Genomic DNA, 12,394 nt, shown 5'->3' on the forward strand with positions numbered 1-12,394 from the left:
GTTTCTTGGGGATAAACAGATGAGTCCATGACACAATTGGGAGATCTAGTAATAGAGAAATAGCCTTGAAAAGACCTCCCACCCCTTTTTTTTTTATTAATGTTGTTGGATAATTATGAATTTTCATGTTTTTCCCCTCGTTTTTATCTACTTTATTTCCTGCATTTCCAGGATAATAAACAACAAGCTCACCTGTTAATTTTGATTCAGAATGCAATGACTGCAGCAGTTGATCTTTATAACAAATTCAGTATAAAGTGACAATGTTTTACCACGTTAATTTCTTGTGTGTTGATAGACAGAAATGATGGCAAAAGAGAGAGCCCCAGCTGGCTGAGTGCAACATCTCCCCGACGTGTAGTTTCCCTTGGCTGTAAATTCTGATGATTAATAATTGGATTTGGTTTGGTTTGGTTTTTGGGTGGAGGAAGAAATAGCATCCTTCAAAGCGAATGGATAATGGTGCCCAAGTAAGCACCAAAGGCTGGCTAGCCCTGGCCACACGTATCCATGGGGCAAACCACGAAAACTGCCAAAAATGCTGACTCCCTGCAGGAGCACTGGGTTATTTTATAGACAAGGCCAACCCACTGTAGATATGTATCCCAACCGGAAGGAAGTTCTCACCAGCAAAGTGTTGCAGGGCTCACCCTCATTCTCAAACACCCTCAGGTTCTCCCATGCCCATGCTCGGTTATGAAGTGGCAATGGATGAATCTCAAAAAGGTTCCTAGTATTCTCTCCTTCGTGCTAGGGTACTGGTGGCTCAGAGACTCAGGAATGTTACTTGGTGCTTAAAGTAAGTTTGTTTCTTCATGTACCGAACACACAGTCCCTTGGGCACTTTCTCATGGTGGAGAATCATTAGAGATGGTTGAACCCGTCCCTTCATGTTAAGCTAAGAAAGAAGGGAGCATGGTATCGTGGTTAGAGCATGGAACCAGGTCATATAGGTTCTCATCCTGTCTCTGACTAGCTGTGTGACCACGAGTGAGTCTCTTCAGAGCTCTGAGCATCCCTTCAACCATGTGGGAAAAAGCTGCTGTGAAGCTTAATTAACTGCTTGCAAGTACACTGATAGCCTCCTCTGATGAAAGCTATAGAAGTGTAAAGTGTTATTAAGAAACCCCCCAAATCTCCATCCAGAACTGGAACTGGGCCTCTTTTGAAGTTTGGCAACAGTCTGTTAATGTTTTGTTTTAATTCTTTTTCCCTTTTGATTCCAGCTTGAAGTGGAAGGGCTGAAGCATTGTAAAGAAAGTCCGTACTTGTGGTAGTTCTAGCCCGGCAAAGAGCAAGAAGCATAAATCTCCTGAGAAGATGGCAAGGGAGAGATTTCCACTCCACTTCTGGAGAAGCAAGACGTTTGGCTCAAGTTCAGGTAAGCACTATTATTATTTAATATTTATACTGCAGTAGTGTCCAGAGGGCCAGATCAGGTTTGGGAAGCCCATTGTGCTGGGTGCTCTAGAGACACAATGAAATATGGTCCCTGCCCCAAATAGTTTACACTACAGTCTCAGACAACAAGGACATAAGAAGTATGAGGAGAGAGGGATACAATAGAATGTGTGCAATGTTCATAGGCATATATATATATATATATATATATGCGTATGCATTTTTCTGATATTATAAATAGCTGAAGTAAATCTCAGGTATCCCCATCTGTCTCTCTGCTTAGCCAGCCATTATGAATTGGTTGGGAACAGTCTTTGCGAAGGGATTTTAAGGAGAGGGCAATGGCCATAGGCACTGCAATTTTAAAGTATAGAGAAGGTAGATCAGGAGCTTGTGCTCTCCCTGTCTCCTAACACAAGAACAAAGGGATATTCCGTGAAACGGAAAAGTGGCACATTCAAAACCGATCAAAGGAAATAGGTTTTCACACAGCACATAAAGAGACTGTGGAACTCATTGCCACTGCATGTCATTGAGGCCAAGAATTTACCAAGATGATCAAGGAATTGGAAAACTATGTGGATAACAAGAATATTTGGAATTAATAGTCAACACTAAAAAAATATTTGGAAGGGATATAAAACCTAAAGTTTCAGGGTTTAAGCCAATCTCAAGCCATTAGAGATAAGGATGTAGCCTTCCTCGTGGCCAGACTATCTTATACCTGCTTCCTCTGGTGTTTCTTGCATCTTCCCTGGAAGCATTTGGTTCTGGCCACTGTTGCAGTGAGGATACTGGACTACGTGGACCATGGGTCTGGTCTGGCAGTCCCATTATAAAGTTCCCCTCCAAAGCTTGTGAGAGTGGCCTATCACCAATTACCGGGTGCATCAACTCTGGTCACCCAAGGGTAGTTAGATGCTAACTCAAGCATCTTACTGAGAGGAGGGGTTGGATTCTGTGTCTTGTGCGGCTTTGCCGGCATGCAGCTCTGAGGCCAGGAAGCCATTGTTCATAAGGGGGCCTGCCTGGGGAATTCCAGGTGCTCAGTACTTCATAGGACTGGACCATTCTGCTCTGCTAGGGTATTTGGTCCAGATATTTAGAGAAACGATGAATGATTTAGGGCAGCAGCAGCTCTGCACTCCATACAACTTCCTCATGAGAAAGGGAGGGGCCTGGCACATAGTGGAAAGTAAGACCGGAGATTGGAGCCATTAAACTGAGCAGAACACCAGGTCTCTAACCGCCCACTCCACCCTCTCGCTGTCCCTCCCCTAACCTCCCTCGGAGTTTTTTCTGATCTGTGGAAAAAAAACAGCTCCCCAGGTAGAGAAGGAAGTTGGCAGCGACAATGCACTGAGGATGTCATAGTGAAATCAGCAAGGCTATTTATAGGCAGCTAATTGATTAGAGCGGCCACAGCGAAAGGAAATGACTTTCAGGTTGGACAGAAAACTGAGGGGCCCAGCCAGCTTTGGAGAGACCTTTAGGATACAACAAAACACCCTGAACAATCAAACCCCGTCTCATCACTTGGAAGAGCAGAGAGCTCTGGAAAGAGAAATGGTGTGAGCGAAGGGGTGCCCGTGCCAATGAATATTAATGATGGTGGGGAGCACTTTGGGGCCTGACTTCAGAACAGAAGCGGGTGTTCGAAAGCATGTACGTTTGGTGAGTAGGGGCTGCAGCAGAGGGCGCTAGTCAGGTATTTATGATAGCAACATCTTGTAAGGGACGTTAAACCTCCTGCTTCAGGGTTTAAGCCAATCCCTAGCTACTAGGGACTGGGATGAGCGGTAACGTGGCGGGCAGATTATCCCACCTCTACCCACAGTAGGGTTCTCACACATTCCTCTGAAGCACCTGGTACTGGCCACTGTAGGAGTCAGGACATGGGACTAGAAGGTCAATTGGGTCTGATTCAGTGGGGCAAGTCCTGTGTGCCTATCCACAGGTTAAGGGCCTCACTGGCCTCTTGAGCGATCAAATGCCCAACTTGTATGCTCAACGGCAGTAAAAGTGGGTATACATTAGGCAGGCTGATGCATGCCTGTCCCTGTGATAATCAGGCCCTTTGCTGTACCTTATCAAGGGGAAGGATTCAGATACTGACAAGGGAGAGGCCATTTGTTTTGCTTAAGACTTACAAGATTTTTTTTACTTTTTGTGTGACTTTAGCGCTGGGGGAAGGTACTAGTTGACAGTGCTATCCACAGAACAGGGACAGCATGAGCCAGGCAAATTTCCCTGCCTTGAAAGATGAGAGAGGAGTTCAGGCTCTGGTGTCCCTTCCTTTAGCAGCTCTGCATTTACCCTCTACGACATTGTTGAGCCCACGCAGACCAGCAAAGGGCCCTGTCACCACCTGCCCTGTAACTCTGGGGGATCTTTGTGCTGTGCAGCTATGGTTCAATTCCCTGACACCAGTAGCATACCCCTGAGCACAAGGGCTCCCCCTGGCTTCCAACAGCCTAGTTACTCTTTGCAGAAGCCCCTCCAGGCTTGAGTCTCCCCAACTCTGTCCTTCCCAAGTACCAGCCAATTAACCCTTCCTGTCTGGTTTGCCAGCCCTGAAGGCCTGGAACCAGCGCCCCAGATACCAGCTGACTTTGGTGCACACGCCACACAGTTTGCACACCAGAGGCCTGCTGGGGAGAAAAATAAACAAAAAGTTTATTGAATAGAAAAAACACAGATTCGAAGATGAAATAGTGAGAGCAAACATATACCAGCTGCACAGAACCCTCAGGCTTTATATGTCCATAGTAGATAAAATCCCTCTTCTAATACAAGTTACCTATTGCCTTCAGTTTCCCAGCATAAACCCTAGGATAGGGGGAACCAGCGTTCATGGACAGCCTCTTGTCTTGAGTCCATCCCTCAAGTTCTAGATAAAAAGTCTTAGTCCCAAGCCTGTTTCTAAAAGGCTTTTTCCTTTCTTTTTTTCCCCCTCCTCTTTGTCCACAGTGACTCATGGTTTATTCAGAGAGGGAAAATTCCCTCTTGACTTGATAGCTGGGATGTTGTAGTGTCTTCCCATGAACTCTAATGGTCTATCATTGTCTTTTCCTGGGTTGGACAATGGATGATTCATCACCACAGTCTGTATACATATCGCATCATGACCATCAAGTTCAGAACATTACAAGCTTTCATATAAAAGTCCTTACTCAATACGTACTGTATTATTGAACTATAAAAATGTAATCAGTTGGTTCAACTGCTCTTTTGGAGGGTTTAAACCTTCTATTCTCCCCTTCGGGTGTCAGGACCCAGATTATCACATCCTCCTCTTAAAATGGGCAAGGCTTCTGTCTTCAAGGAGCTCAGAGAGAGAAAATGAAAACAAGGGGACCAATATATAGACACTGAACTTTCCTTTGACAAGGGCTAGATTAAATATTATTGAAAAGGGAAACTTGACTTCTCTTGTGCACATTGTATCTGAATAGCTGGCAAACTCACCTGCCATGATTGGGACCAGAACAGGTCTCCTGTTGACCAGGGAAGCTGAATGTTTGGCTGGAAGTTTTGGAGGCAGTGATCTCCTCTGGGACCACAAGACTGAGAGACAGGACCCCTGGGTTCTTTTCCTGGCTCTGTTAATGACTTGCTGTGTGACCTTCAGCACACGTCTCTTTCTGTCTCTGCTCCAGTTTGTCCTGTGAAAAGAGGAAATGGTACTTACTCACTGTACAGAGGGGGCTGTGAGGATTGATTAATTAAAGCTTGCAAGATGCTTTGAGATTCTGGGATGGAAGGTGCTAAAATAGCCATATAAATGCTAAATTGCATTAAATAGAAATAACCTGCAGCTTGGAAACATCTGGGCAGAGAAGAACCATGAATCAATCACCTGAACCACACAACCTCATGTCCCATCATCAGGGCCGGCTCCAGCTTTTTTGCCGCCCCAAACGATGAAGAAAAAAAAAAAAAAAAGCCGTGATCGGCGGCACTTCGGCAGCAGCTCTACTGCGCCGCTTCATTCTTCAGAGGCAATTCGGTGGCTGGTCCTTCCCTCCGAGAGGGACCGAGGAACCTGCTGCCGAATTGCCGCTGAAGACCCGGACGTGCCGCCCCTTTCCATTGGCCGCCCCAAGCACCTGCTTCCTGTGCTGGTGCCTGGAGCCGGCCCTGCCCACATGGATATTACTCTTCAGCTACTGCCGTTAGCTAGATCCATATCCATCCTAGATTTAAATTCACTGATGTTATTGACTTCCATAAGCCAATGGATCCTTTGGGTCATTGTGGCCTTTCTGCTTGTTCTCATCTGAAGAGTAAATATGATCAATGACAATGAACATTTCTCAGGCAGGGGAAATCCCCTTTTCCTGAAGGACCTCAAAGAGAGGGGTAAATAAATCCCAGAGTAGTGTTGGCTGCAAGAGAGACAGGTCCTGCTTATGCCCTGGCCTGACCAGGCAAGAAGGGTTGAGTTGGTGCGGGCAGCACTAATCCACTGTCTCAGAGTTTGCTCGTTTGGAAACGGTGCTCTTTTCAACGGTTCTGTTATCAGATGGAGCATTTCCTTCATCAGTGTTAATATCCATGTAGTGAAACAATGAAAGGGCTTCCTATCAGTTCCAAATAGGACATGAAAAGCTCTCAGCGTTAAGAGTAGAGGATGCTGGAATAGGGCAATGGGAAACGCCTGAGTCACTGAAATGCCTCTTTGATTCCAGTAGCCTGATACATTCAAAAGAAAAAAAGAGAGAGAGAGAGAGTGCAGCTAGTTAATGATCTGAGGGACACAGGAGAGGAAAGGCCGATGCCTGCAAAACAGACTCTGCAAAGAGAGAGAGGCAGAAAGGGATCCGCAGGCAGGAGCCTTGAAAAGCAAAGACAACAACTGGGAATTAACAAAAACAAATTGCAACACAATGCATCTTGTTTTTATAGGGTTAAGTGGTGCTACTGGGTGAGGAACATTCCAGGGACAGGCCACATTACACCAACACTGCACCAAATTCAGCCCTGTCGGAAAAAGATGCGACCTCCATTGAGGTCAATTGGAACTGAGCCTGCCTACATCAGGGTTGAATTTAACCCATTGACTTCCGTGGAGTTGCAGTGAAGCAGCAGAAAACTAAGTTTAGTTAGCAACTGGGGTGTCAGTTGTTTGCTGCCACAAATCTGTTACCCACAATAACTAATCAATCTGCACAGTTCCCCTGTGAGGCAGTTACAATAGCCCAATATTAAAGTGACAGGCTGGCCAGCAGTGGAGTGTGGTACAGTGCCCTACAGTCCAGCACAAAGCAATACAATAGAGTACAATGTGCTGCTATACAATAAAGTGCAATACAATCCTGCAATGCAATGCAATTCAGTTACAGTACAATGCAATATCAGATAATGCCATGCAGTGCTGGGGACTGAGTACAATACAATCCAGTACCATGATTCAATCCTGTAAAATGCAGTAGTTCCATGCTATATCACACGATTAGCCAAATCCTCCTTCCATTTAAGTCTGGGAGCTTTGCCATTGATTTCCACATTAGCAGAATTGGGCTTAATATTGCAGCATGATTATTTATAGAGGGGCTAACACTGCTGGTCACTTTACAGAGCATAGAAAAGGCATGAGCCCTGCCCCGAAGTTCCTGCTTTACCATAAAGAAGCCCCGGTGCCTTTTACGGAGACCTGCATCGTTGACAACTACATAGTGAGCAGGGATGTCAGTAAGTGAAGTGTCCCCAGGATCCCTACTTTAGGCATTGTGTGTGGCACAAAGATGTCCATATGGTTGGGACAGTCCTATGTGGAACCATCAAGGTGAATGGGACAGAGTCATTCCTGGGTAGTTCCCCCAAGTCAGTTGAGTTACCTGGAGGATGAATTTGACCCAGTTGCTTCAGGTCTCCAAATATGGGCCTGTCACTTCTCTACATTTTCCTTTGCCTACAGTTTGTTGCACCACGTGTGACGCAGCCTGGTGCAGGCATTGGCCATAGATGTTGCCACATCAGAGCAGAACACTGGTCCCTCTAGTCTGGTACCACTCATCCAGCCCAGCCCCTGCAGGTTCAGAAGAGAAACCTCCCATAATGCACTTTTGGAGTGCCAGGCATAAGAGGAGCATGGTGGTCTCTCTAGGTCAGTCTAGTGGAGTGGTTCCCAAACTTTAACAGCCTGCGAATCCCTTTCACTAGCACATCAAGTCTTGCGAACCCCCTCTTAAAAATGAATATTTCCAGGGATTTTCTCCTTTACCTGAGTATAAATTATAAAAGCAGTGATCTTGGAAATATAAAATTGGTTTTTATGACATGCTTATTACACACTGTTTATTATTAATTATTATTTATCATTACAGTATTTTTATTACATTATGAAAATGGCAACACTCTTCCAAGATCTCACTTTCGTAGCTTGTATCACTTTGAATAAGCCTGTTATAAGACAAGGCTCCTATGTTTCATCAAGGAGTATCAGATGTGAAACAGCACGAAGGTATTTAAGAAGCCAACTCAAAAGAGTTCCTCCTACACAAGCATTCAGGTCTTGAGCAGTTCAGGCAAACAGTGCACGTTACAACAGAGCTTCAACTTTTTCTTCATAATTATTTTAAAAACAATACTAGCTGCCTATTTAATTTTAAAAACAGCAAAAAATATTCACCTCCCTTTCCGTTTCTTATAAAGAGTCTTGAAGTTTAAATCTCCTCAGTGTGATAGATCTGCTTGCTTTGATCTGCTTAGCTCTTGGAAGTCCAAGGGCTGCGGGCTGCTGGCCCGTGCTGCCCGGGGTCCCTAGAGACAGCTCGGTCCGTCATTAGGAAATTTTTTCCGAAGAACCCCCTGTAACATTTCGTGAACCCCCAGGGGTTCACGGACCCCACTTAGGGAACCACTGATCTAGTGGCACTTTGGCAAGGGGACAGTCTGTGTGGGGAAACTTGCCTGGCTGTTGGGCCTGCTTCTAGATAAATAGAGGCCTTCAGAGCTGTCGATCCAGCCCCTTTTATCAGTGTTGTTTGTTTTAAAATAAAACTTTGAAATAATAATGATTTAAAAGCCCAGAGAGCTCAGCAAATCTCCCTCTCTGAGTTGCTAGGAAAAAAATGTTCTTTATAAAGCATCCAAGGTCACAAGGCCACAGAGTGGAGGGCTGACCCCTTTTATTGTCTATTGTCTTGGCTGGTGGCAGGAAGCACTTTCTGGGCATTGAATCCAATAGCTCTGGAGTATTACTTAATGCCAGGAGTGAGCGAATCACCACCGTTAGCCGGCACCTGCTGTCCTAGCACACAATGAACTGGAGTCTCAAAGCCGTGAGAAATCCCCTTCTTGGATCAGGGCTGAGGCGCTAGAGGTGTCTCAGATGCTGGCTGCCCCCTCAGTGCTCTGAAGAGACTCCTGCCACAGGATTTATAGGTCTCCGTCTTGACTTCTGGAACTTGTGTACTAGCTGCAGTTCCCGAGGCTGATGTACAAATCTTCTAGCCATTGTCCATGTTCCAGGACAGGGCCGGGAAGGGATTTTTTTTTCCCCCCCTAGTTGTAAATTGGCTGGAAGAAAAATACAGCAAAACTCTCCACAAATACATTGTACCTAGCCCATTTTATCTCCTATATACACATGCATCATTGTGCCCCTTCCTTCCCCCGACTGAAATCAGACACCAGTACCCACTCTTAGTTGGAATAGTAATGGGCTCGTTCACTTTTCCTTCTCGTGAATCCACTTGGCGATTAGGGGGTTCTCATTTCACTTAGGAGAGACTAAAAAAAGCATGTCGAGGAGAAGCCAGAACTCTCCATTTGCACTGATGAGAGCATATGACACCCACTCTGCAGAGCTGTAAATGACCTCATAAGGAGTAAGGTAATAGAGAATCCAAGTTTCAGTGAGAAGTGATTTGCCCTGGGTCCCATAGGAAGTGAATGTCCGAGCTAGGATTGAACTGAATGAGTTCCCTGAACTCAGACCTGTACTCAGACCACCATAGCATACCTGCTCCTGAGGGAAAGTGACACTGGCTTTCTCTTTGTGCTGGCAGGGGAGCATACCTCTGAACCTTTAGACAGCAGAGTGGGTCAGTGGCTAGGGTATTGGTTCAGGATATGCAGGTTTCATTCCCGGCTCTGCTACTGAGCTGCAAGTCAGCAGTACAGCCAGTTGCTTTTTTGTTTCCCCTCCCATGCCTTGTCTGTCTTTGAAACTCTTTGTGGCAGGGAGTGTCTCCTACTATATGTGTGTAAAGCGCTAGCACCGGTGTTTCTGTGATACATGTAATGAGCAATGATAATATCAACCAGAACAACTTCATAGGAGAGAATCACCTGCAGATGAGACGGTTGTGATGGGCACTTTAATTGTACAGGGAGGAGACCGTTCCATCATGTGTTAACACTGTATTTGTGCTCCTTCTCCTCTACTTTCTCTCTTCTTTCTTTTCTTCTTTCTCTTCTTCTTGCTCTTCCCCTTCCTCTTCCCCCTTCATTGTATAATTTAGCTTGGCTGATGTTTTTGCTGGCTACCCTGACTCTTGGGCACTGTTTGGACATCAGGCTGATTTGTGGTTTTATTTTGTGGCACCCCATGTGCAATTTCCAAGAACAAAACAAAACCAACAACCCCATACACTAGTAAAGATAATTGCTATTATCCTTGAATTCATTTTTTAAAAATCATGTTAATCAATCTGCTCTTGAGGTTACTAAACAATCCTTGTTAAATCAGCCTCGGGAAGGACTGGGAGCATGTTAGCTTCAGATGCACTTTAAAGGATGATTTCTCTTCATCTGGCTTTCTTGCAATGATAGATGTTAGACCTTGTCAGGTTCCTATCTAGACTGTCCCTTGAGCCAACATAGGAACATTCCCTCTGGTATATTCTCCAGTGGGATTTCCTGTCCTCCAGCCCCCACCTGTTTCGGTAATTGCCAGGAATGGCTGAATACTTTGGGACTCATGGCCATCAAGCTTTACTTGAACCTCTCCAGCAGAGATGATCCCAGATTAGCTCTTGACCTAGCTGAGAGCTTTATTTAGGCTCCTCAAGTGGATCTGCTCTCACCAGGCTCCTGTGAGACCCCCTGGTTTGAGTCTGAGCCATGGTGATATTCACACACAGTCTATTTGTGCCATGTGCTGTGGTGGCATGAAGCCCAAAATGTCTGATTCGCTCCCATTCTAGGGAAGTCCTCTTATTGCTTGGCCACTGGTGTCTGTCTGACCTGTGTGGCATTTATAAGGTGCCTATCACTGCAGTATGTAAGTGCCATGTCAATCAAATCTCAAAGGAGGTGCCTATCTAAGGAAGCTTCGCTATCCCCTGAGCCCTCTCCCTCCTACACTGCTTGGGTGCTGCTGGCAAGCCCAGACCAGCGTGAGACAGAAAATGCTGGCAGAGGAGGCATCGGGAGAGCTTGTCAGGTGAGATCAACACCTTCAAATAATTCCTTGGGGGCAAAGGTGAAGACAAATGCCAAGGAGCACCGATAACAAGGCTGTTCTCAAAATGCCAGTGGGCACTTGGCTGGCATCTTCAGTGCTGTTATGGTTCTTGTGCCAGCTGCTGAGGGATGCAGGCCGATAGAAGCAGATGGCTAGAGGAATAGCCAGGGTTCTGACAGGGGAGAGGGTTCACTGAAATCATCCCAGCCTTTTCCGAGCTCACTGATGCTGGCAGGGATCAGGCAGAGCAGTGGGTGGATCGGTCTGGTACCAGTCCCCTTCCAGAATCCTGTGCTCTCAGGAGGAGGCACAGATATAGGGGCATCTTAGGGCACATGAGACTGTTTCTCCACTCTGTTACATTGGCTTTACCCTGCCACAGTTCCATGGACCTGAGCGCATGCTGCCGGGTTTGTGGAGAGAGCCAGGGCCCGAGGCCGTTCTCACCAGGTGTGCAAGGGAGACCCTCATGTCCCACACGTTATCATTGACCTTCACGTGATGCACTTGCTGCTGGAGGGAGGGAGTGTGACAGCAGGGGAGGGAAAGAGGGGAAAACAGTAGCACCGGGACTGGTTTTGATTTTGTTTGACAGCCCTGGAGACTGGCATCCTGGCTGTTCCCTAAGAACAGTTACCACGTGGCTCTCATTCTGCAGACTTCCCAGCTGACCCAGTGCTGGCTTGGGGGCACCCCCTGCAGGGCCGAGGGGGAATTGAACTTTGCTGGCCCATTCAGTCCTAAGTTTCACTGCTGAGGCTGGAGGTGGGCGGGAGGAGGGAGGATTAGTGCCAATTGCAAGGGGAGCTGCTGTGATGAGATTCACCTGCCAGGACCATTGAACAGCCAGCAGAAGGGCGTTGATGAGTCACTACTATCCAGGCGGGATTTTGAATTGCTGATCTAGGAGTGAAGGGCACGGTCGCCTGTCCTCCTGGTTCTTTGTGCTGAAAACCCCACAGCCCTTTCTCATTTGTGCTCCTGGCTCCTCATGCTGCTGCGGGGCCTGGAAGAACGGAAGAGCAATCTTCAGCCTAGCCCAGCTGTTCTCCTGCAGCTGCCTCCCGGCATTCATATCCCACAAGCAGGTTTGTGCAAAGCAAGAGTTTTCTCTGAGGGTGGAGAGTTGGTGCGAAGTTAAAGCAGAGCGCGCCAGGCTCCTGTTTGTGCTATCAGCAGGATCCCCCTGGCTGCGGCCAGCTTGGCTGTGTTATCGGCCGAGCCCTAGATCCAGGTATGTCTCTAATTCCCCGGAGTGACAGGGATGCCCTTTGTGGAAGGCGAGATTAGAGCAGGCGTGCGGCTGCACAGCCTCAGCCCAGGTGACAGGAGAAGCGAGCCCTGCGCTCTGTTGAAAAACAAGACGGAGGAAAGAGAGAAAAAAAGTGACAGCACTGGAGGGAGTCCAGAGGGGGGAGGAAAGAGATTCTACACAAAGGGCCAGCCTGTCTTCACACCTGCTTGGACATACGGGGAGCATGGAGGCCCGGGGGGGGGGGGGGGGGGGGGGGAGGGGGGCCCTTTGACAGAGAAAGGCGGGGGGAAAAATTTCTTATGAAAAGAAGCAGGTCAGGGGAA

At 46.9% G+C, this 12,394-nt stretch overlaps 1 long non-coding RNA gene across 1 annotated transcript in view; it reads left to right on the forward strand.

The window, feature by feature from the left end:
- The window catches only part of LOC117880493, a 46,312-nt gene that overhangs the window by 23,237 nt on the left and 10,681 nt on the right, over positions 1-12,394 (forward strand). Inside the window, exon 2 of the long non-coding RNA XR_004646542.1 lies at positions 1,227-1,381. This is a non-coding gene — a long non-coding RNA (uncharacterized LOC117880493). The remainder of the gene's footprint in view (positions 1-1,226; positions 1,382-12,394) is intronic.

Source organism: Trachemys scripta, chromosome 7 (assembly GCF_013100865.1).
Source record: "Trachemys scripta elegans isolate TJP31775 chromosome 7, CAS_Tse_1.0, whole genome shotgun sequence".
NCBI lineage: Eukaryota > Metazoa > Chordata > Testudines > Emydidae > Trachemys > Trachemys scripta.